Genomic DNA, 24,092 nt, shown 5'->3' on the forward strand with positions numbered 1-24,092 from the left:
TATATATATTTATATAGCAAACGCTATAAAAAAAAAAGTTTAATTGTATTTCGGTACCTTTTCTCATAAAACGTGTTGATGATTTAAAAGACATTTGTGTTTGAGCTGCGCAACAGCTAATATATATTAATTAAAAGGCATGGTGTACGTGCTACAAACCGATTACAGTCTACATAGTGTGTGCATTCAGAAAGCAATCATTAATTATAGTCTCGTCATTTAAAAATAACTTTTAAAATATCTATTGCGGAGAAACTTAATGTCCAGCTTTTTTATGTTAATGTAATTATTATGTATCACAGGACAACATTCACTTTACTATGCAAAAATAATAATAATAATAAAAAAACAAAACAAAAGTTTTGCTTTCTATATCTGTGATAAATGATTTTACAATTACAGATTAGCAGTCTTTAATATAATTTAATAATCTTAATTTCTCTAAACTGAACCAGTATCCGATCGGCAGCGCTGTACATTTTGGTGTTAGTATAGCGCCTTGCTCAAGGTTATCAGGAAAGGTGACCGGATTCGAACACTTCTCGGAGTGTAAACTTATTGTTTTACTTCTATTCTCTAATCATCGACCTTTACACCATCTGCATTCTCTCAGTAAAACATATGGCCTTGTCTCATCGTCTCCTGTAACTGAGTCATCACCATTAGTGCTTATCTCAGTCACCGAGACCGGAGGGAGCGCCTATTGCAATTTGAGGACACGATTTCAAATAAATTTTTCTGTATATATATATATATATATATATATATATATATATATATATATATATATATATATATATATATATATATATATATTATATTTTTTTTTCTTTATGTGAAGAATGTGATGTTTGTAAGACCATCTCCTGATCCCAAATAAGTAGAGTTACTATCTTTTATTTCTCAAACTAATTCTGCAGCTCTTTACATTAGGAGAAAACAAATGTGGGATACATTAACAATGAGCGAAAGCACAGTTCGTAGGAGCTTACCATCTAATTTGATATAAGGAAAGTGATATAAAAGGCTGCAGTGCAAGTTTTAGTGCTATATACCTGCATTCCTTCCATTAAATACATTTAAAAAAAAAAAAAGTGTATAAAATAGAGATGAGCGCACTCGGATATCTGAAATCCGAGCCCCCCCGAACGTTGCCGATCCGAGCCGGATCCGAGACAGATCCGGGTTTTCCCGCCAATTGCAAAACTGAAACCGAGGCTCTGAGTCATAATCCCGCTGTCGGATCTCGTGATACTCGGATCCTATAAATTCCCCGCTAGTCGCCGCCATCTTCACTCGGGCATTGATCAGGGTAGAGGGAGGTTGTGTTAGGTGGTCCTCCCTCTGTCCTGCTATATCTCGTGCTGTGCTGTGCTGGGGAAATAACAATGCCCTTAGAAGGACACAGCACGAAATTTTTTAAAAAAAGTTATAAAAAAAAGAAATGAAAAAAAAATATCCAAAAACAATCCTGCAGTCCATTGGTACTGCAATATTACAAAGTTCACTGATTCTGCAGAATAGACTGGGAATTAGTGGAAATGATTGTTATTGAATGTTATTGAGGTTAATAATAGCGTAGGAGTGAAAATAAACCAAAAAACTTGATTTTCACACTTTTTATGTTTTTTTCAAAATAAATCCGAATCCAAAACCTTAAATCCGAACCAAAACCTTTCGTCAGGTGTTTTGCGAAACAAATCCGAACCCAAAACCTCAAGCAAATCCGAATCCAAAACACGAGACACCAAAAGTGGCCGGTGCACATCCCTAGTATAAAAGACAGACATTTATTAATATATATATATATATATATATATATATATATATATATATATATAAAATAAAAGAGATGTTCACTGACCACCGTGTTCTGGTTTTGGATCTGAATTAACTTTGTGTGTTGGATCCTGTTTCGTTTCTAAAATCCCTATTTTGTTTTGCTAAAATAACATATTTTTGCTTCCCCCCCCTATATTACTATTAACCTCAATAACACTAATTTCAAGTCATTTGCAGTCAATTTTGGCCACCTCACAGGTCACAATATTATTTTCATACACTTTCAGAAAAGTACTGCAACGACCTGGCTGGATGGTAAGCGACAGAGCAATGACACAAACACACGGCAGTTCCTAGCACATCTAGGACACATTGGCACACAGCAGTGGCAGAAAAGAAAAGTGGTGCAATTAGCAACGGAACTCTCCTCTTTGTATGTTATCTATATAACACAGTACAATGTGACTGCAGATTTAGAAAACCAAGCCTGCCAGACCTATTATTTCTATTTCAGCAATGACAATTAGCAATAGAGCTCTCCTGAATGTCACTGGAGACTTTGTAGAACACTGCTACCCCTTCTCTATCTTTTCTACCTATGACGCTAGAGACGCAGTCTCTAGTGCAGTTTCTACAAACTGCACTAGAGACTGCCAAGAACTATGCTACCCCTTTCACAGAGGGCTGTGAAATGGTGCTGGATCGCCGTGGAGGGCGGTACTTAAAGAGTCCAAGTCTCGCGAGATCCGACAACATTTTGCCTCGTTTTCAAATCCGAGGGCACTGCCAAGTTCGAATATGTTCGGCTCTCGGGGAACCGAGCCTGAGAATCTCATATATATATATATATATATATATATATATATATATATATATTATACATAAGCAGTAGAAATGAGTTTGAAGCACAGAACAGCTCACTGGACGTTAGCCAGTTTTGCAGACCAAAGGCATCACATTATCTCCCTCACTCCTGTCTCGGAGTACATGACTTATCGGGTGCTCATTCACCCCCAGCTCGGAGGGTGCAGAACTGCGGCTATTTGTACTATATATCTACAATCAGGCTTAAAAAATGGCCTTGTGGCTAATCTACCCGGCTGTATGGCTATCAATACCCCTCAGCAGAAATGCCTCGTTATTGGCCTACATAATAATTGTCTTAATATCTCTAATGAGAGCTGACATCTGAGCCACAGAACCACTAAATTGATAATGAACTCTGCCTTTCTGAGAGAATAATTATTGTGATTATCTTTAATATAAATATGCTTCTGGAGTGCAAAGAGTTCCATCCTAAGTGGCCTAGTTAGGGGTCATTTCATTTAATAGTCACGTACAGTTCTATTATTAATTGATGGGAGGAACGAGCTGTTTCATTCTAAAGAGCAAAATACCAGCAACTTGGGGGCTGTTTTCTAGGAAAATAGGTTATTTTATATTAAAGCATCAGTGTAGCGTTAAACCATTAGCTTGCGGACATGATTATTTTAATACCACAGTAATAAGATATACGTCGTTCTAAGAAATCAGTCATAATACTGGCTTTAATTTACAATTCATTTTCATGTTGAATGTTGCTTTTCTCTAAATAATTTACAATAAAATCTATGTACAGAAAAAGGATGTTTTGAGAATTTAATGGTAAAGGATAAGGTTTTTTTTTCATAATAGTGTATCACCAAGCCTAAAATATACTAAATCAACTTTAAAAGGAATCTGTCTTCACTCCTGACATCCTGCTCCTCTCATTGCCTGGCACAGCAGCGCTCCTCACAGTGACTGTAGCAGCAGCCTCACTGATCACTTCACAGTGTATGGTATCCTTATTAAATAGTTTAGCAGTGCTCCTCAGAGTGGCTGTACTAGGAAGCACTCAGTGATTATGTCTGTGTATAACATTCCCTCTCTCATTAGCACATGTAGCAGTTCTCGTCACAGTAGTGGGCCCTTGGTTATCATCTTGATGTGTATGGTATTCCTATATTTATTGAAATGTTTAGCAGAGCTCCTCATAGTGACTATAGGAGAGAACACTAGGATGTCCTGTATGTGTGTATGACATTGCCCTGCTGTAGTAGAGCTCCTCACAGTGACTGGTAGAGGATAGTCAGCGGGTAGTGAGATAAAAATGGTCATTTTGGTTAAGGGCAAAGTTCAAAAACAAGTGGAGACCTCTATTGGCTGGAGATGGAAATGTCCAATCATATTCCGAACAGTAACATTCTCACCAAACAGTAACAATTATTCACTTTTTCTTGTTAATGAATTTCCAGATAACAGATGTCCTGTCTCAACCTCTAAATATTTCATAGTGAAACACCCAGAAAGTCAAAGTGATTTCTCTTAAACCATTTGTATAAAGTGGATTCTTCAATGTATTTAATGTAAGATAGCTCAGAATGAGCTGAAATCCTTTTGGGATAACTGTGGCTGCCTATCTTTGTGCAGAATCAATTTAGAAATATCTCAAATCTTTACAACATCTACTGAATTAACCATTAAAACGTATAATTAATATATTTATGGTGTTATTTTCCACTACTAAAGTGACCCTATGTTCATTCTGCTGGCTAACACAGTACCCTGCGGTCCCTGCCTAGTGCGATACAGTCCTTATAAACAGCAGTTTTCACTTATTTTTTCAGTGAGGTCAGAACTATGGAGTTGTACAAATGAGCCCTTGGGGGATCAATAACTAGGCCTCAGTTTCTGTAATAAAATTAGCTGCAGGAATGTATTTCCATGAGACTTGCAGCCGTTCAGGAACTGGGGGGTTATATTCCTAGTCTAGCTCCTTATACACAGATGTTATACAGTGTCCACCATGATGATGGAGATAGATATCTGGGACATCAATGTCACATGAAGTTTCCTCGTTCCCTAATTCCTGTTTCCCATATCGACCAATCAGACATTATTTTGGATTTTTCTAAACTGTACTAAAAAAATAACAATGAATTTGATTGGCTGCTCTGGGCAATACTACCCTGTGCGCCGTCTTTCAGAACTATCCCATTAGGTTTTCCGTGCGTTATAGGCAGTGCTGTATTTCCATGTAAAGACCACGTGGACTACTCAGATCAACGATTCCTCTGTAACTGTCAATGTTTGGGTCATGAAGCTTAAAATAAGAAGTCGTGAGACTACTAAATTACTCAGAACCAAATGTCTCCCCTCTTTGTCCTCGGAGGGAGAGATTCTGTAGGATAATAGTGAAAATCCAAGTGGAGGGACCACCCCCTGATTGCTGCTTGGAGGATTATTAAACAGTGAGATGGGATGTCCATTAGCTTCACATAATAATACCTGGTGGACTTAGAATCCTGCCTGATTTATAATCATAATAATAATTAATAATAATAATAAATAATATTTGTTATTGGTATCCTTTTGGGCTGTATAATAGGTCTGTTTTAACCCCTTTCGGTCTATCAAACATTTAGACATTTGCTTTTATTTTAATTTTGAACTTGCTATCTAGGCCATGTTTCCTTGATACATGCACACCCTTGCTCGTATAGCTAATGTGATAGCTATAGGGACCAATAACTCCTGATCCCTATAACAAGTGCAGAACAATGGACCTTCCGTGCGATACAACAAAGGGGAACATCACCACCGCCCCAGATGGTTTGTGACTTCAAGGCGACTGTAATGGTCGTTCTCTGGTCCCCAGTATATACGACACATGATACGCACCTTTCACTGACGTCAAAAGCTTTACCAATAATACAACTAATTTCTTACCATACATAACGATTGTTACATTGTGTATTGAACTCAGATGTCTGGTTATCATCAGTGTGATCAGTGTGTTATCATCACTAACGATGATCGGTGATATAGGGACACAGATGTGTGTGTTTCATTCACAAAGGAGGTAATAGATGGAATACAGAAGCCAATGCTATTATCATGGACAGTATGGAAAGTGTAGGACCTGTATGTTAGATATATAATAAATATTTAATAAAATTATTTATAAGTCACTCTACCTGGCCACAAAAAAAGGCTTCAGTCACCTGTCCCCATGTACAAAGAAATCCTCTTAGAATGGAATGTCATTTTTTAGATTGGCTTTGAAAATCTATCCTGAGTACAAGGTTTGGATTATCTGAACCTCCTGTAAAGCTATTGATGTAAAGGCAACATGCAATGTAGCCGTAGAATAATATTACTACATATATATAGCATATCAAACTAAGTAAGCACTGTGAGAAATTATTTCTAGTGCATGAAGCACTGAGATATAACACATTGTTACTTACAGTATACTTAAAACAATACATAGTATAATAAACCTAGTAAGTAGTTCTAGCCTTGGCTATGCCCACGGTATCCCTTCTTTAAGCTAAATGTTTGTTTTAATAAGTAGCGTAGGTGTTCTCAATTCCTAAATCATGCAGTATCATCATACAATACATTATATCCTAACTGGGTGGGGTGCAGATTAAAAACAATTGTTACTAAAATACCTGACAAATCATATTTTAATACTTGGTGAACCTAACTGGCATATAGAGTACAATATACTGAATAGATTGGAATAACCAATGATATTCAGCTTCCAGCCTTTAGCAGAAAATATTCTAACTTAGTAAACTGCGCCCCCTGGTGTCTATTATGCAAACCGCATTGATAAAATGACGTGCTAAAAATAAGCTTTGGAATAAATCTTAATATTTTCTAAGCGCAACCGAAATTCATGAGAGACTTTAATGGTCCAGAAAAACATACTTGATGTGCTAAAAGGAAAAAAAAAAAAACTTCGCAAGCAATCTTTATATTAAAGTTAAGAAGTTGAAAGCTAATCTGTTAGATCTCTAGAGCAAGGCATGTAAGCTTTTTGATCAGTGAGGGATAAAAAATAACTCTGTTAAAGACTTGCAGATGCCATGACCTCAACATAGCTCTAGTATATATTACTACAACATACTGTAACTTATTTCAGCAAATTCAGCACTGACCAACACACAGTTTAATCCTGTCAGTTCTATATGTAATGGTCACAATCTTGATGTTATAATGTAAGAATAATTAGAAATACATTATAGTACAGTAAACATGGGGTAATGCAGAGTTCAGTGCACAGAGATCCATCAACGCAGTACCATAATTTCAGCATTAGAAGGCTATGGCTTATATTAAATCTCTATTACCCCACAATAAAAGGAATAGTGCCAGGTACTCCACTAATGTGTGTATTTTATAGCGAGTGTGATTTTAGTGTGTTAAGCACCTTAGTTTTTACATTTTATTTTTTACTACACTGTACACAGACATAGGATACTACACCCCCAACATGACCTGACCACTGGACATGATCATAATACAATTCTATTACACTCTATACAGACATAGGACACTACACCTCCAACATGACCTGACCACTGGACATGATCATAATACAATTCTATTACACTCTATACAGACATAGGACACTACACCCCCAACATGACCTGACCACTGGACATGATCATAATACAATTCTATTACACTCTATACAGACATAGGACACTACACCCCCAACATGACCTGACCACTGGACATGATCATAATACAATTCTATTACACTCTATACAGACATAGGACACTACACCCCCAACATGACCTGACCACTGGACATGATCATAATACAATTCTATTACACTGTATACAGACATAGGACACTACACCTCCAACATGACCTGACCACTGGACATGATCATAATACAATTCTATTACACTCTATACAGACATAGGACACTACACCCCCAACATGACCTGACCACTGGACATGATCATAATACAATTCTATTACACTGTATACAGACATAGGACACTACACCCCCAACATGACCTGACCACTGGACATGATCATAATACAATTCTATTACACTCTATACAGACATAGGACACTACACCTCCAACATGACCTGACCACTGGGCATGATCATAATACAATTCTATTACACTGTATACAGACATAGGACACTACACCCCCAACATGACCTGACCACTGGACATGATCATAATACAATTCTATTACACTCTATACAGACATAGGACACTACACCCCCAACATGACCTGACCACTGGACATGATCATAATACAATTCTATTACACTGTATACAGACATAGGACACTACACCCCCAACATGACCTGACCACTGGGCATGATCATAATACAATTCTATTACACTCTATACAGACATAGGACACTACACCTCCAACATGACCTGACCACTGGGCATGATCATAATACAATTCTATTACACTGTATACAGACATAGGACACTACACCCCCAACATGACCTGACCACTGGACATGATCATAATACAATTCTATTACACTCTATACAGACATAGGACACTACACCCCCAACATGACCTGACCACTGGACATGATCATAATACAATTCTATTACACTGTATACAGACATAGGACACTACACCTCCAACATGACCTGACCACTGGACATGATCATAATACAATTCTATTACACTATATGCAGACATAGGACACTACACCTCCAACATGACCTGACCACTGGACATGATCATAATACAATTCTATTACACTATATGCAGACATAGGACACTACACCCCCAACATGACCTGACCACTGGACATGATCATAATACAATTCTATTACACACTTACACAGCTCCGGTGATGCCGTGAGGGGTCACCTCTGTAATTCATGATAATACAGCGTTAGACTCTCTGGGAGTTAGAGGCTCTCTATGGAGGTTATCATCACAGTTCGAATCTATGATCTGTTGAACCCGAGTGATTTGTCTCTCTTAGATCGTACTAAGAGCCGTGTAACATAAAAACTCTAATGCTGAAGATGTTTCTTTTGTTCGCTTGGTCCTGTGTGTACTGTGTATGGGACTCCTCTTACTGTGTGGACTTTAGGGAGAATCATGTTACTTACTGGAAGTTTGGAATTTAAGTTTATGTAGCCAGCTAGTTATGGATCTGAGTGCCCCAGTCACACACACCCTTGTTCTCTTACATCCTTATGTATCAACTACAATGTTACAAAACCTTGGGGGTCATCTGTGGGTGTCCCTTCACCTATTGGTATTTTCTGCAGATGTCGTTAGCAAGGGTTGGGTACGTTTAAGCGATGCTGGTAATGCCACTCTAAATCGGGAAATGTGACTGTCGCGCAGATTAGTGATGTTTCTGCATTTTTTTCAATCGCAAACTATACCAGTCGTGTCCCGGACATGTCGGGAATGTACTCTGTCTTTTTTAAGGTAAGGCTGCATTTTTTTTGGTTTATTACAATCGCCATTATTTTGAAAGTATTTACTATGCCGGTGATGTGAGTAACGGTAATGTGACCACCACCGGTCAGCGATAACAAGAATATAAACTCGTACAGAAAATTACAGTGAGGAACAATATTACTTGTTGGCTTAAAGATAAAATTGTGAGTAGAAATTCATCATTCAAGTAAATGCTATGGTTTGTTGTGTCCCACGTTCTTCATCCACAATTCCTGTTTCTTTGAGGACTTGGAACAAAGATTGAGTTGAAATAGGAAGTGAGATACAGCGTCTGGGGATACAGTAATCAATTGTCCTACTGTATGTAGTTACATGAGCACGTGGAGCTTCTCCAAAGTTGTTAATTTAACCCCTGACTCCCTGACAATCTGCAGTTCTTAAGGGAACATCATTTCTGGGTGATGTGTCTTTCGGGGACTCGGTTTCTATTTTAGCCTTATTTAAAGTTTAACCACACCTTATATGAAATTTGAATATAATCCCCCCACCCCTCAAGCTAATATTTTTGTTAGCCTCCCCTCCTCCCACCTAACGTCAGTACTGTTCTGTAACATTGTATCACATTTTAAAAGTTACAGACACTCACATAGCCTAGCGGTGTACAAGAAACTCGCCCTATCCACTGAGGTCAGGGCAATGTCACTTCCAGCTGAGACCTCTATACGCTCTGACTTCTGCAGCGGTGTTACTATTTCTGTCATCGCTTCTCGGCCTTTTGACTAAGATAAACTGTAATTATTGTTCTGCTCAAGGCGGGCTACCTTGGTCCTCTGGTCAGGAGACCGGGGGTTGTAGAGAAAGCCGGGCACAAGGTGTGCCTCCGGTGTGGTGACATTGGTGTGCCAGAGAATTACGGATGGAGCACCACTGTGTGATTTTTAAGGCACTTTTGCACATTTCGACCTCTTTTTTATTTGCAATTGCCTCCTTTTGCCCTGGTCTTGTGGCTGGGCAGGATGATTCATATAAATGCCCAGCCACTAGACCAGGGCCATACTCACAGGGCACTATTTATTTAATCTCTTGTTTGTCACTTAGGTGTTGCGGTATGCCCTTATGGGCTCTGCAGTTCCCTGATGATCTAGACAGAAGATGATGTTTTCCCGAGGTTCACTCCCCAATGAAAACTTTTGGGGATACCTCACTTCCAGGATGAGCAAGTTTCCAAACCCTGGTTGAAGCCTCAGTGGATCCCAAGGTAATGGGACCACCACTAGCTTTGCTGTGAAGGGGGGGGGGGGTCTGAAGACCCTTTCCACTTTAGGGACCTTTAGATCATAGGGGGTCAGGGATAGAGGGGTCCTTCCTTATTTGAGCAGTGCCTGAAGTTGCCACACTCGTTTGCACTTTTTGGTTTTTGCACTTGGGGCACAAAAGCACCGATCCCGGATTTTCAATACAAAAAAAAACCAAGAGAAACTTATCCCAGGAACATCAACATTTCAGCATGAGGAGAAATTGATGCCACCAGTGGATGATGTAGCAATGGGAGAACATGCTCACATTTCGTTACAGTATAAGTCATTGATTGTCTGGGAGAAGTTGTACATTTTAAAATGGGTTATACTGCTACAGGTGCCTATTGGAACCTGTAACTTGAATAGTATAGAGTTTAGGTGGGGAGGGGGGTTCAACTGGAAAAATAACTTTTCTTCTGAGATTTATTGTATTACAATTTTACAACTTCTGAAAAAGTGGATAAGCATTCAAATCACTGCTAATGACTGGTGACAATTGCTGAATAGTCAGTAATACATTTAACTTAGATGAACACATTATAGCAGAAAACGCCAGGTTATCACCCAGGTCATTCAATGGATGGGTCAAAAGAAGACTGCCCCCAGCCTAGACAGCCCCTAAGGGCATGTAGCCACCTGCACATAATGTTTTCTCCTTATGTTCATCGTCTAGAACCATATGTAAGGGCTCGCATTCATCCTAGCGGTCTGACAAACCGTGAACTATCCAGCACAAGTGGTGGCCTGGATTGGAACAACAGATCCTGTACATTTTATATGGGATGGATGAGTTTATCACACTCCCTTTAACGTATCATAGAGGAGTATATAATAAGACGACACACTTTAGCCATGTGGCTTCAGTCTGCATATAGGGTATCGGAGTGGTGTGTACGTCTATGAACGTAGGTACTGTACTACGCTCAGTGGCAGGACTATTGCCATTGAAGGAGGGTGCAGTGGCCCCAAGATGTGCAGATTCCTATAGTCACCACACTCCATGCCATGGCTGCAGTTCCACCATAGGCAGAAGGACAGACTGCACTCTCAAGAGTCATAGCAACGTTTGGAGAGTATGTAGTATTCCTACCCTGGCTACAATTAATATGCAGGGACAAATGCAGGATTTTTAGAGGGGGGTTTCCACACCACGCCACCAGTGGGCGTGACCAGCATGCATGGGGGCGTGGCTATAATTTAAGACAGTGCTTGGCTGCTCTCCAACTCTTCCTATCCCCATAATATACATGGGCAATGCTGCGTGCACTACTGTTAGGTGCACACAGCTCTCCCTTTTCAAGCAGAGCAGTGTGAAGCGGGAGCAGGGTCCAGTCACCTCAATAATACAGTGCCCCAGGCTTGGAGGGGGGTTTCCAGGCACTAGAACCCCCCGCCCTCGGTTTGCCTATGTTATGCCCCTTCCCCAAACAGCTGTATATTAGTACCATAATATAGTCTTATTGCTTGCTGATAACCATGTCTTTGTAATTAAGATGTGCTCTAGATGCCTGCATGTTCATCGTCCCACATTCACCATCCATGCAGAGAGGTACGGGTGTCAACGTTACCGCAATATAAAGATACGACTCTAAATGTCCCGGCTGTGCAGTTATCCTACGTTACTAGCAAAAAAAAAAACTGCTCTTCTTCCAAATGTGGGAAATTAAATGTAAAGTTATTATATGACAACTGTGCACTGCGACAAACAAATAAATAGAAAAGCTAAGACACAACAGTCCTCTTTACTGGCTGGAGTTGGTCGATACATGATGTACGATATTTCTAGTGATCTTTTCGCAACCTAGAGATGAACGCGCTCTGTGTTGGCGCGTATTGCTGGACCTGCACGGCTCGGCTGTGGCTCCCCGCAGCGAGCAGATAATGACAGTCCGTGCCAGTTATCATTTAACGCTAAAACTCTCTCCCCAGTGGATCAGGTTAATTCTATTGACGCCTTATTCATTGGTGCTTCTGCATTTTGATGAAGTACAGTAGTCACGACACAGAGATAATGAACAGTAATTGATCTATTGATTGATCACCCTGTGTTTTGTAGAAGGAGGATAAAGGCAATACACTGGGAGGACTAGGACAGAGCTCTGATCTTTCCTTAAAGATTGCCTTTATTTTATTTTCCCCTTGTCGTACAAAGGACGGCTATTTTTCTTCCCCTCTCTAACAAATTCTTTTCACGACCCTTCCCTCCCCTGTTGTATTCATTGAATTCTTGTTGTACTTGCAGACACCATTTTTTTCCCCTTCCCTGCGCTAGGTAATTAAGATATGTAATTACTTCTAAGTTAAACAAAAGGTTACTGACATTTCAATCTGTTCTCAAATACAGCATTGTATATTGCACAGCCTTGCTGGCTCGCGGCTTCCGCGACTGCCATTAACGGGCATCTTCATAGTAAAGAGTCTGTTTTATGATTTCTTAATATTTTGCCGCAGAGACGACTATAGCACAGCAAGCCCTGTGTGAGTAATGTAATAAAAGGAATTGTAAGTTTGCGGTAAAGGAACAAGAAAAAAAGCTAAATTGGAGGCTGTTTGTTAATCTGGTGAAGGATTGACCTGGTCGGTGGATACACTTAAGTAGAGAAGCCGTAAGAACAGATGCAACGTGCTGCTGTGCACAGTTATGCATCGTCTGAAAAAGGGTTCACTACAAATTGTTAGCCGGTACCTGTGGGGATTTGCAGTATAATGAAACTGAAAAAAAACTCTCCCTGTCATTTTACCAGAGAAAAGCAGCCTTGTAACGTTTCCAAGAGAGGTTGTATTTTTTTCTGTTTGTTGGGCAGAATTCGACTTTGCAAAATAAGATCATTTGGGCCATTTTTTTTTGCTAGTGCAGTTTAGAAAATAAAAAATAGTTTTGCAGGTTGCTCTGTTTACCGAGAGATTTGTGCACAAAGGATAAGTCCACTCAGGAATGATGTTGCCTAAATAAGATCATTAAAGGGGGTTGTTACAATTTACTAGATTCATTATGGAGACATTAAATAGGACTTTGGCCTGAAATCACCTGCTTAAACCTCAGAAACACACTTTTGCTGAAAGTAGAAAAATAGGTAGTGAACTGCAGCGGATGCTAAGGGAAAGGGAGCTATTCACAAACTGTCAAATAGCAGCAACAGGGAGTTTATGAGACAGAAGTCAGAATTTCAATCGTTGGGGGTTATCCTAGTAAGCGTCAGTAGCCGTACTCTGTACATTAAGCCCTTAAAAAGCTTTTGCTTTAAAACCATGCTGGCTCCATACACAGAAAACAGAGCAAGAATTACCATAAGACCTCCAGAAAATCAGCCAATCAGTAAGCATCAGCTAACATCACATGACTATAGCCTTATAAGAGGGGCTTAGGGACCCTCATATAATTCCTGGTTTGTACCAGGATTTATCATTTCACACCTGAGCTTTCCCCGACCATATTTAGCTTAATTGTCACTATATATTTTTCCGTTTTAGGAAATGCCGTAATCTTCACAGTCTCATTCTTGGAAACAATTTATGAATTATTTATACTATCAATCCTCACATTTCCATGTTTGTCATTTGATGTGCGCTGAACACATTGTGACAGTAACTGGTGTCTCGGTTAACTCTGTGTTACTTTTTCAAAAATCACTTAAATTTTTATGCATTGCTGTCAAAACAGACACCCAAAGAATGATATCCTCAATTTAAAAAAAAATACACCTGGACGACGCACACAACGGCAGCGGAATAAAATGCTATTTGGTGGATTATTTTTGGGCAAGCGAGTTTCGGGGCATGCATTTTTATGGGGTGTTTCCCGTTTTGAGAATGGGGCGCACAGCTAATAATCCCTAACCAACTCCCCCCTCTGCCCCCCTCACCAACCTTAGCAAAAGACTTGCTCTGGTCCAAGTACATTTAATGGGCTGAATTTCGACCAATGTAATAAAAATGTTCTCATATTTGCCAAACACCAACGCCGATTGGTTTGGCCATATATAGCTTAGGATGACGAGCAGTGTACACCATCTTCCTAAATGTAGAGGTAAAATTAAGTGTCGGTCACCCTATGTATCTCCAGATGGTCGGGTTGAATTTGCACTTGTCGTTCTACGTTTCTATTATTATTATTTTCTACCCTACATCATCTTATTTATACATTGTTGCCAAATGTTTCTCTGTTTCAAATCAATGTCATGTGATACCGTTCATGGTACAGTATACGTTTTACATTTTTCCCATCATCCTCTGAGGACTGTCACATGACAGTACTACTATCCCATCATCCTCTGAGGACCATCACATGACAGTACTACTATCCCATCATCCTCTGACCATCACATGACAGTACTACTATCCCATCATCCTCTGAGGACCATCACGTGACAGTACTACTATCCCATCATCCTCTGAGGACCATCACATGACAGTACTACTATCCAATCATCCTCTGAGGACCATCACATGGCAGTACTACTATCCCATCATCCTCTGAGGACCATCACATGACAGTACTACTATCCCATCATCCTCTGAGGACCATCACATGACAGTACTACTATCCCATCATCCTCTGAGGACCATCACATGACCGTACTACTATCCAATCGTCCCTCTGAGAACTATGTGTGGTTTGATAAAGGGGATAAATCTTCACAAATGTCAATATGACCTGACCCGCCAAAGTGGGCAGCAGTCACAATGTATTGCTTGGGGTGTTTGTTACATTTATGCAACTAATGGGGCTACTGACAAGTAAGAAACAAAATGTATTTTGTGGCAGTCTGTGTGTGTGCAAAATGTAACAATTTGATTTAATAATTTATATTAATGTCTATTGTGACACATACGATGGCAATGATTATTTTTTAAGAGATTTTGAAAAGGGAACAGAGACACCAATTACTGCCACATCTTATGCACTGTGCAATAACTTGCTATCACTACCAATACGAGTGTATACATCTATTTGATAAGGATTAGAAATTTGTCCAATTTTACATATAAAGTGTCCAGGTACATTTTCTGGATCAGGTAATTTAGAAACACTGGCATGGAAGAGCTGGAGAGAATGTTGGACGTTCCTATATGATTATTAGTTTTTAGCTAGAGTTCAATATATAACCGGTAAATGCAACTCATGGCCGGTACTGAATACAGTGAAACATAGGGGAACACTAAATCTGTTTAATCAGATGTCACAACTGTCCTGTTACATTGAATGCAATCACTTTAAAAGGACTCATTTACGTATAATAAAGCTGGGTGCACAGTAATACAATCTTACTTCAGATGCAAATTCTGTAACGATTTCACCGCCGATTAAAAGTCCCGATGATCGTGCAGATTTATACGTACACACCTACATGATTTACCTTAAGATCTTTGATCTTCCTCACATAACCATCTGCTGAAAAGATTGTGACTCTGTGCACTCTACAGATATCTGCCTACACTGCTGGTCAGGAGTGTGTACACACTGCCACATTTGCCCAACATCGTTCCATCGTGATTTTTAGGAATTTTAGAAAACCAAATCAACAGATGCAATGTGTTTTTGTATAGTATGATAAAACATCATAGTGACAGCGTGCACACTAATGTGATTACAAAGTTGTGAATTGTGTGATCCTGCACGATAATTGCAAAGATGTGTATACAGATTAATTCTGTGAATGATTGACATAAATAGTGTGATTCCAAAAACATACTAGTAGGTTAATTGGCTGCTATCAAAATTGACCCTAGTCTCTGTGTCTGTCTGTGTGTGTGTATGTTAGGGAATTTAGACTGTAAGCTCCAATGGGGCAGGGAGTGATGTGAATGAGTTCTCTGTACAGCGCTGCGGAATCAGTGGTGCTATATAAATAAATGATGATGATGATTCCCTGTTTAGAATAATTATGAAATGTTTATGTAAGCAAACATCAAACCAAATAACTGTATGCTAAATGTATGATCATGATTAAAGAGAACAACTAAATAAAACAAGAATATTGTTTCTAGTGTAGATTTAAGTAACAAATTATACAATAAACTATAGTACAGTCATGGCCAAAAGTTTTGAGAATTGGTTTTCTCAAAGTTTGCTGCTTCAGTGTTTTTAGACCTTTTTGTCAGATGTTACTATGGTATACTGACGTAAAATTACAACCATTTCATAAGTATCAAAAGCTTTTTTGACAATTACATTAACTTTTTGCAAAGAGTCAATATATGCAGTGTTGACCCTTCTTTTGAAGACCTCTGCAATTCGCCCTGGCATGCTGTCAACTTCTGGGCCACATACTGACTGATGGGCGCCCATTCTTGTCAAATCAATGCTTGCAGTTTGTCAGAATTTGTGGGTTTTTGTTTGTCCACCCGCCTCTTGAGGATTGACCACAAGTTCTCAATGGGATTAAGGTCTGGGGAGTTTCCTGGCCATGGACCCAAAATTTCTATGTTTTGATATCCGAGCCACTTAGTTATCACTGTTGCCTTATGGCAAGGTGCTCCATCATGCTGGAAAAGGCATTGTTCATCACCAAACTGTTCTTGGATGGTTGGGAGAAGTTGCTCTTGGAGGATGTTTTTGTACCATTCTTTATTCATGGCTGTGTTCTTAGGCAAAATTGTGAGTGAGCCCACTCCATTGGCTGAGAAGCAACCCCACACATGAATGGTCTCAGGATGCTTTACTGTTGGCATGACACAGGACTGATGGTAGCGCTCACCTTTCCTTCTCTGGACAAGCATTTTTACAGATGCCCCAAACAATATGGAAGGGGATTCATCAGAGAAAATGACTTTAGCCCAGTCCTCAGCAGTCCAATCCCTGTACCTTTTGACTAATATCAGTCTGTCCCTGATATTTTTCCTGGAGAGAAGAGGCTTCTTTGCTGGTGTTCTTGACACCAGGCCATCCTCCAAAAGTCTTCACCTCACTGTGCGTTCAGATGCACTCACACCTGCCTGCTGCCATTCCTGAGCAAGCTCTGCGCTGGTGGTGCCCTGATCCCGCAGCTGAATCAATTTTAAGAGACAGTACTGGTGCTTGCTGGACGTTCTTTGGCACCCTGAAGCCTTCTTCACAACTATTGAACCTCTCTCCTTGAAGTTTTTGATGATCTGATAAATGATTGAATTAGGTGCAATATTATTAGCACCAATATCCTTGCCTGTGAAGCCCATTTTTTGCAAAGCAACGATAACTGAACGTGTTTTCTTGCAGATAGCTATGGTTAACAGAGGAAGAACAATTATTTCAAGCACAACCCTCTTTCTTTTTAAAGCTTCCAGTCTGTTATTCTAACTCAATCAGCATGACCGAGTGATTTCCAGCCCTGTGTCAACGATAGAATCACTGACCTGATTGTCAGCTGGTCCTTTTGTGGCAGGGCTAAAATACAGTGGAAATGTTATTTTTGGGATAAAGTTCATTGTCATGGCAAAGAGGGACATTGAATTTAATCGCATTTCATCTGGTCACTATTCATGATATTCTGGAGTATATGCAAATCGCCATCATAATAACTGAGGCAGCAGACTTAATATTTGTGTCACTCTCAAAACTTTTGGCCATGACTGTATGTAGCGGATGATGACGAACACCTGAACTAGCGACCCGCTTGTAATTAGAGGCATGCCGACGCTTATTAGAATTTTAGCAGTCGCTTGGCCATAGATTATTATTTACCGATCTTGTAGTATGAAAGAAACAAAAACATATATCATTTTTTGTATGCATACCTGGAAGTTGTTCTTGCTGTATTCGATGGGTTATCCAAGTTTAAATGATGCCTCATAGCAATTGCATTCAGCACATATGAAATAAAAGGTTTTTGTCCTGTTGTGTTTGTTGTCAAGCGAATGCACCTGCTACTCTTTCAGACCTGAATACTCCATATGTACAGCACCTATACGCTAACGTGCAACTTTTCCAATTGTAACTTCCGCTTATATATTCCACTCTGAACATTTAATCACTGATTAAAAGTCACTGTGGGTCTAATACAAATCCCAAAAAATGAGTGGCAACTAATTCACCCACCCTGCTCTTGACACTGTTCTTGCTTGGGATAGCCACTGAGGAATTAAAGAGACACTAAAGAAATGGCTTCTTGTAACTGAAAGTGCTAATGTACAAGTCACTCATCAGTTTAGAAATATATACAACACGCTATGATCACAGATGTGAGAGGACCATACTGGGGGTTTGTGATGTAACCGGATCTTTTAATAAACAATCTTAAGTGATAACGTAGGTGGAGAGTTTAGTCACCACGGTACCGCAGTAAACTATATGTAATAATCACCTATGATGATTAGATACACCTAATTTACCATTAATGATACCGGACAAATCTAGACTTCGTTATTGGTTAATTTGTAGACTTATTCCAACCATTTATCCCACAGCACAGACTCCCGATGAATAATTGTGACATTCTTTACCAATTTAACAACCGCTTAGCGAGAGTGCGGAGTAATTTCGGTTGCTATGGCTCCTACATATGTATTAGTGGGATACTTGGAGCTGTGTAATTTGTTGAGCGGAAAGCAAGATGCTGAAGGGATTTATGAGTGTTAAAAGGTTATCTGTTCATTGTACAGCTTTAGCTCCCAGTGACATATTTCATTTTGTAATATTCAGCTTTCTTATGCAATCCTACATGGAGATATTATGATAATGACATTGGACTAAGATAACCGCGTTTCATATGCCACTTTGGGTATTGTACAGCAGCAGAAGTGATGCACACAGTGTGTTATGTCTCACATCATTCCAAGTTATCTATGAACCAGAAATACCTTATAAATCTCCATCTTAACCGTTTATTCACGCTGTGGAATCGGAACACACGCGAGTTCGCTGCTGGAGCTGACTGGAGGTGACAATAATGCTGCCCTGAATCTGCCGTCACAAGTAGATTGCTTCCACTTTGGTGTTGCCATCTTTGCCTAAAACGCTCCATGAACGCAGAGTGCTCCAGGTAGATCACTTATGACTAATTCATAGTAGATGCTCAGGCTCGGTTTTCTGAAAACCGAGCCCATTCCAACTTAGGGGATCCGAGCAGGCTCACGAGCCGGCTCAGTACTTTTGCGTATTCTTGGGTCTGAATTGAGGCAAAAACGTCATTGTTGCGTTGTCGGATCTCGCGGGATTTGGATTCCATAAGTACCTCCCTCCCCAGTAGATCCAGCACCATTGCTCACACAGAAACAGGGGTAGCAGTGTTCTTGTCACTCTCCAGTCTCCAGTGACATTGCTCATTGCTATTGCTCACACAGAAATAGGGGTAGCAGCTTTCTTGTCACTCTCCAGTCTCCAGTGACATTGCTCAGTGCCATTGCTCACACAAAAACAGGGGTAGCAGTGTTCTTGTCACTCTCCAGTCTCCAGTGACATTGCTCATTGCTATTGCTCACACAGAAATAGGGGTAGCAGCTTTCTTGTCACTTGACAAAAATTGACAGGAAATTACTGGAAATTATTGTTATTAAGGTTAATAACAATGTAGGAACAAAAAAAAAAGAGCCAAATTATGTGATTTTACAGAAAAAAAATTGGGATTTGAGAAAAATAAAATAGTGATCCATAACCAAAACACACAAGGGCGGATTTGCCAAAACCAAAACCAAAAACACGAAGTTAATCCAGATTCAAAGCCAAAACAAAAACCAAAACCCAGGGGTCAGTGAACATCTCTAATTCATAGGCCATAATATTGATTGAGAGAAAAATAAATGGCTACCTCCCTTGTGTGCAGACGACAGATACATTTTGCAAACTGCACACAGATCTGGGCTAAACCCGCAACACTTCACCACTAGGTCACGTTTAATCTCATTTATGAAAACTATTGTGATAAGACGAGACCTGTTTTCCTGTATTTTGATAAATATAAATTTTGCTGATTATTTTGTGACTGACATTTGATGAAAACCTGCTCCACCATATTATGAAGAGCTGTGCAGAGAATATTCAATCATTCATGTCTGTCCTTGACCCTTCAGAGCATACAATTTAAATTCCTTAAAACACTCAAACAAACTAGGGTCTATATTTCATCAGTGGCCAATTAACCTTACCAGTACGGGTGCGGGGGGAAACCGGAACACCCGGAGGAAACCCACGCAAACACAGGGAAAACATACAAACACCACACAGATAAGGCCATGGTCTGAATCCAACCCATGACCACAGGATGTCTGTGTAAGCAATGGATAGCAGTTTCATAGTATCAGTAAGCACAATATTTAGTCATACCTACAAATTGAGGCAGAGGAAAATTGTCTTTTGTGCATCATATTGGACTTAAATATGTTGGACCTGAGACATTAAGGAGAATAACGCAAAAAAAAAAAAAAATGGAGCAAATTTGCTCCCGGAAAAACCATGTCACAGAATGCAAGGGGTGCAAATTAGTTTATTATGTTGCACATAAGATAAATACTGGCTGTTTTTCTCATGTAGCACTCAAATACTTGATAACTTTATTTTTACACTGAAATGTAAAGTTGATCTAGGACATGCCCTACCCCAACTATAAATCTGTCCCCACATTTTAAATTTACCTCCCCCTCCAATGCAACATGGTTTAGCTAAGGTGCAAAGTTACTTCTTTTTTATGCTTTTCTCTCCTTAATGACTGAGGCCTGTTGTCTTTAATCTCACAGCGAATGACCTAAAACTGTAATAACCAACCAAACGCATGAAAGCCACATAAAAATATATTGCAATTCTATTTACAGAACCATTTGTGCTTCTTGTAAAGCATCCTGCATGTTGCTATGTTGGGGATTCTCATAAATGATTCTGCTTAATGTCATAAAACACATTGAGGTATGCAGAGATTGGACATTTTGAAATGATTTACCCATTTGTTGCAACAGATACTGATTAAGAAGAATGAAACGCTACACCCCATACACTTTGTTTCGCATTTCCCTCAAGTGTCTGGAATTAAATCTAGTTAAAAAAAGAGAAAGATTGCTGCAGCTTAGCCCGTCCATGAACTCTGCGGCAGATAATTGCCTGAATGGCCTTCACCAGGGACCAGAGCGATTTCATTTACTGTTTCCTGACTCAATTGCAAACTTCCAAATGCAATTTAGATTAATCTGATATATATGTGTTTCTTGGACAAACGTCTTTGTGCGTTTTACTGTTGCATATAGGGTGTTCGTGTAGTTCTCATTGTCGAAAAGTTTAATTGATTGCCATGCCATCTATTATCTTATAATTGATACGTAATTACTCCTCTGCGCTATTAAAATAGTTAAGCGGACTTGTTTCTTACAGTTTAATTTAAATAATACAGAAGTGGAAGTTGCTCAATCAATTTATAGGTTTACAGCAGGTGCTTGAAAGGGTGGGGTTATCCTGAAAGGAACAAACACAGACAAAAAAAATAATCCCCAAGCACACTACTATAACCAGCAGAGGAGCTGCTATTTCTATTTGTACATAAGAAATGCAGAATTTTCATTTGCACATGTATGGTATGTATATGTATGTATATATATATATATATATATATATATATATATATATATATACACAAGTTAACCAGTGCATGATACTCATGCATTCTAGTCAAATCAAGCTACTTAAGGTGTTAAAAAGGTTCTTGTCATGCATTTGGGCCTAGCCCAGGCCTCCTCAGGGGAAGAGCGTTACTTCCCGACGCAAGCGCCCTTTTTTAATGTGGTTTTGTCCACATGTCACTACCTCATCATTTTTCTCCATCACCTCATCCTTCATCTTCATCGCCACATCCTTCATCAAGCTACTTAAGGTGTTAAAAACTCCCCACTGTCACCCCCGGCAACCACCAACCACTCCCAACTGTCACTTCTCCTTCAAGAAATATATAGGTCAGTGTATAACTCTGCCCAGCAGGTGGCGCTGCAGCTTGTTTTTTTTTTTTTTCACACACGCCACTAGGCATTTATATAGTAGAAGATATATATATATATATATATATATATATATATATATATATATATATATATATATATATATGGACTCTCACTGTTTTGAGTTAGGACCACACTATTAGCAGAAGCACCTTGACTTATTATGAGTTGTTCATTTATTTTATAAAATATTTTTTTTGCATGCGTTCTGATGAGCCTTTATATTGCACATATGTTTGAGCGTGTCCTGCTCTGTGTTTTGGTCTACGCACAGTAAGTAACATTTAGGCAGAGAGTACTTACACCCAGATTAAAAAGGAAACTTAACTCAAGAATTACGCTCAAGTACTGTGATTGTTTTTCAACCGTAAGTTTCGTTCTGACTTAATTCCGGCCCATCATGTCGTTTTTTGTTTTTTTTTAAAGGCAGTAACCCTAGAGAGTTTACCCCAAGGGGTTGCGACAATTAAACGGACTGGGTGTGATCAGTAACCTGACTGAGTGTTCTAGTTACAGCGATCAATGACAGTAAATGACAATTGGTGCATTCTGGGCAAATGGTTTTTATGTTGCCACAAGGAGAAAGTTTAATTTAGTGGTATTTGCCCTGATTCTTCTGGGTTCTATGGATTATCTCACCAAAACATAACGATAAATGGACCAGGTCAGCTCTGTTGGACTCCTGCAATTATATAACAACAACTATATATATTGCCAAACATGGAGCTCCTATAATAAGACAATATTTTTATATAATGGTGCCCTGGAGCACTGAGGTCCTTTGTTACACTCTACCCCCTCCTGTCTATAGACTGGTTGAGGCGTAGAGGATATACAGTTATTATCTATGTTTAGGCAGAGACTTAATAGTTTCCAGGAATTCTTTTCTGCAGATAAAAATGATGTGTGGAACGGTAGAGTTGGACCTACCCAACGTGACGTACCCACTAGACTGGATCATAGTATAGTAATGCATTAAAGAAAAAAACACAACAAAAAATAGATGTTCCGCAGAACACAAACAAAAACAACAAAAGCGCTGACAATTCTACATACTATACACGTCGTCAGTCTTGCCTGCAGCTTTTTAAGGCAAAGAGATGCATTTGTTGGTTCACCGTTCTTTTGTGTTCCATGTTTTAGACTTCGCAGCCGCAGGACAGTTTTTAACATCAAAAGATTAAACTATTGTGCAAAAGTGGGAAACAGAATCACTCATGATATAAACGCTGTATATGAAGTTTACATCAAAGCATAGAGCAGTTGCATTAAAGTAAAATATACTCATCGCTCGTACGGTGGAGTAAACATTCTGTAGCCTATAAATTCATTAGGAGCTAGTGACATCACCGGATGCAGAAATATGGCATTATAGGTGTATCTAGAAGAGGGTGTACCCAGCAACGCCCTGATTGTGGAGGCTGAACAGAGTCAGGGCCACTGGAGTTAATGGAGGTTTGTTTGAGCGAGGAAACAGAAATGTTGAAGTGAGAGAGGAGCTTAGAGAAATGCACAAATAGAAGATATATTTTAGCATTACCTAAGAACAGAACTTATGTACATTGTAGGATCCCTTCACTAGATCGGCATTCAACGATCAGAACCTCTCGTCTCCCTCTTATGATGTAACTCAGTTTGGCTGCGTGTCCTGAAGAGGGTGTTTAATTATTAAGACGATTGTAAGACAAATTTATCGAGCTCTAGACAACAATCACTTTCTAGGTTCTATAGATTCAGTAATATATATGTTTATAAGACACAGCCTACAGCGCGACAGACTCATTATTTACAGCTACTTAAAGATTTGTGTCCATAGACCAGGTGATTCCAGATAATAGTTCGCTATAAGTCTCTTTTGGAGACGTTGTAGAAAATGTTACATTTAGACATCACTCTGT

General features: G+C 39.3%; 1 protein-coding gene across 1 annotated transcript in view; it reads left to right on the forward strand.

The window, feature by feature from the left end:
• Nucleotides 1–24,092, forward strand: part of PCDH11X (protocadherin 11 X-linked) — an 875,653-nt gene that overhangs the window by 808,772 nt on the left and 42,789 nt on the right. The window lies entirely within an intron of this gene.

The sequence above is a fragment of the Mixophyes fleayi genome, chromosome 9 (assembly GCF_038048845.1).
Source record: "Mixophyes fleayi isolate aMixFle1 chromosome 9, aMixFle1.hap1, whole genome shotgun sequence".
Classification (NCBI taxonomy): domain Eukaryota; kingdom Metazoa; phylum Chordata; class Amphibia; order Anura; family Limnodynastidae; genus Mixophyes; species Mixophyes fleayi.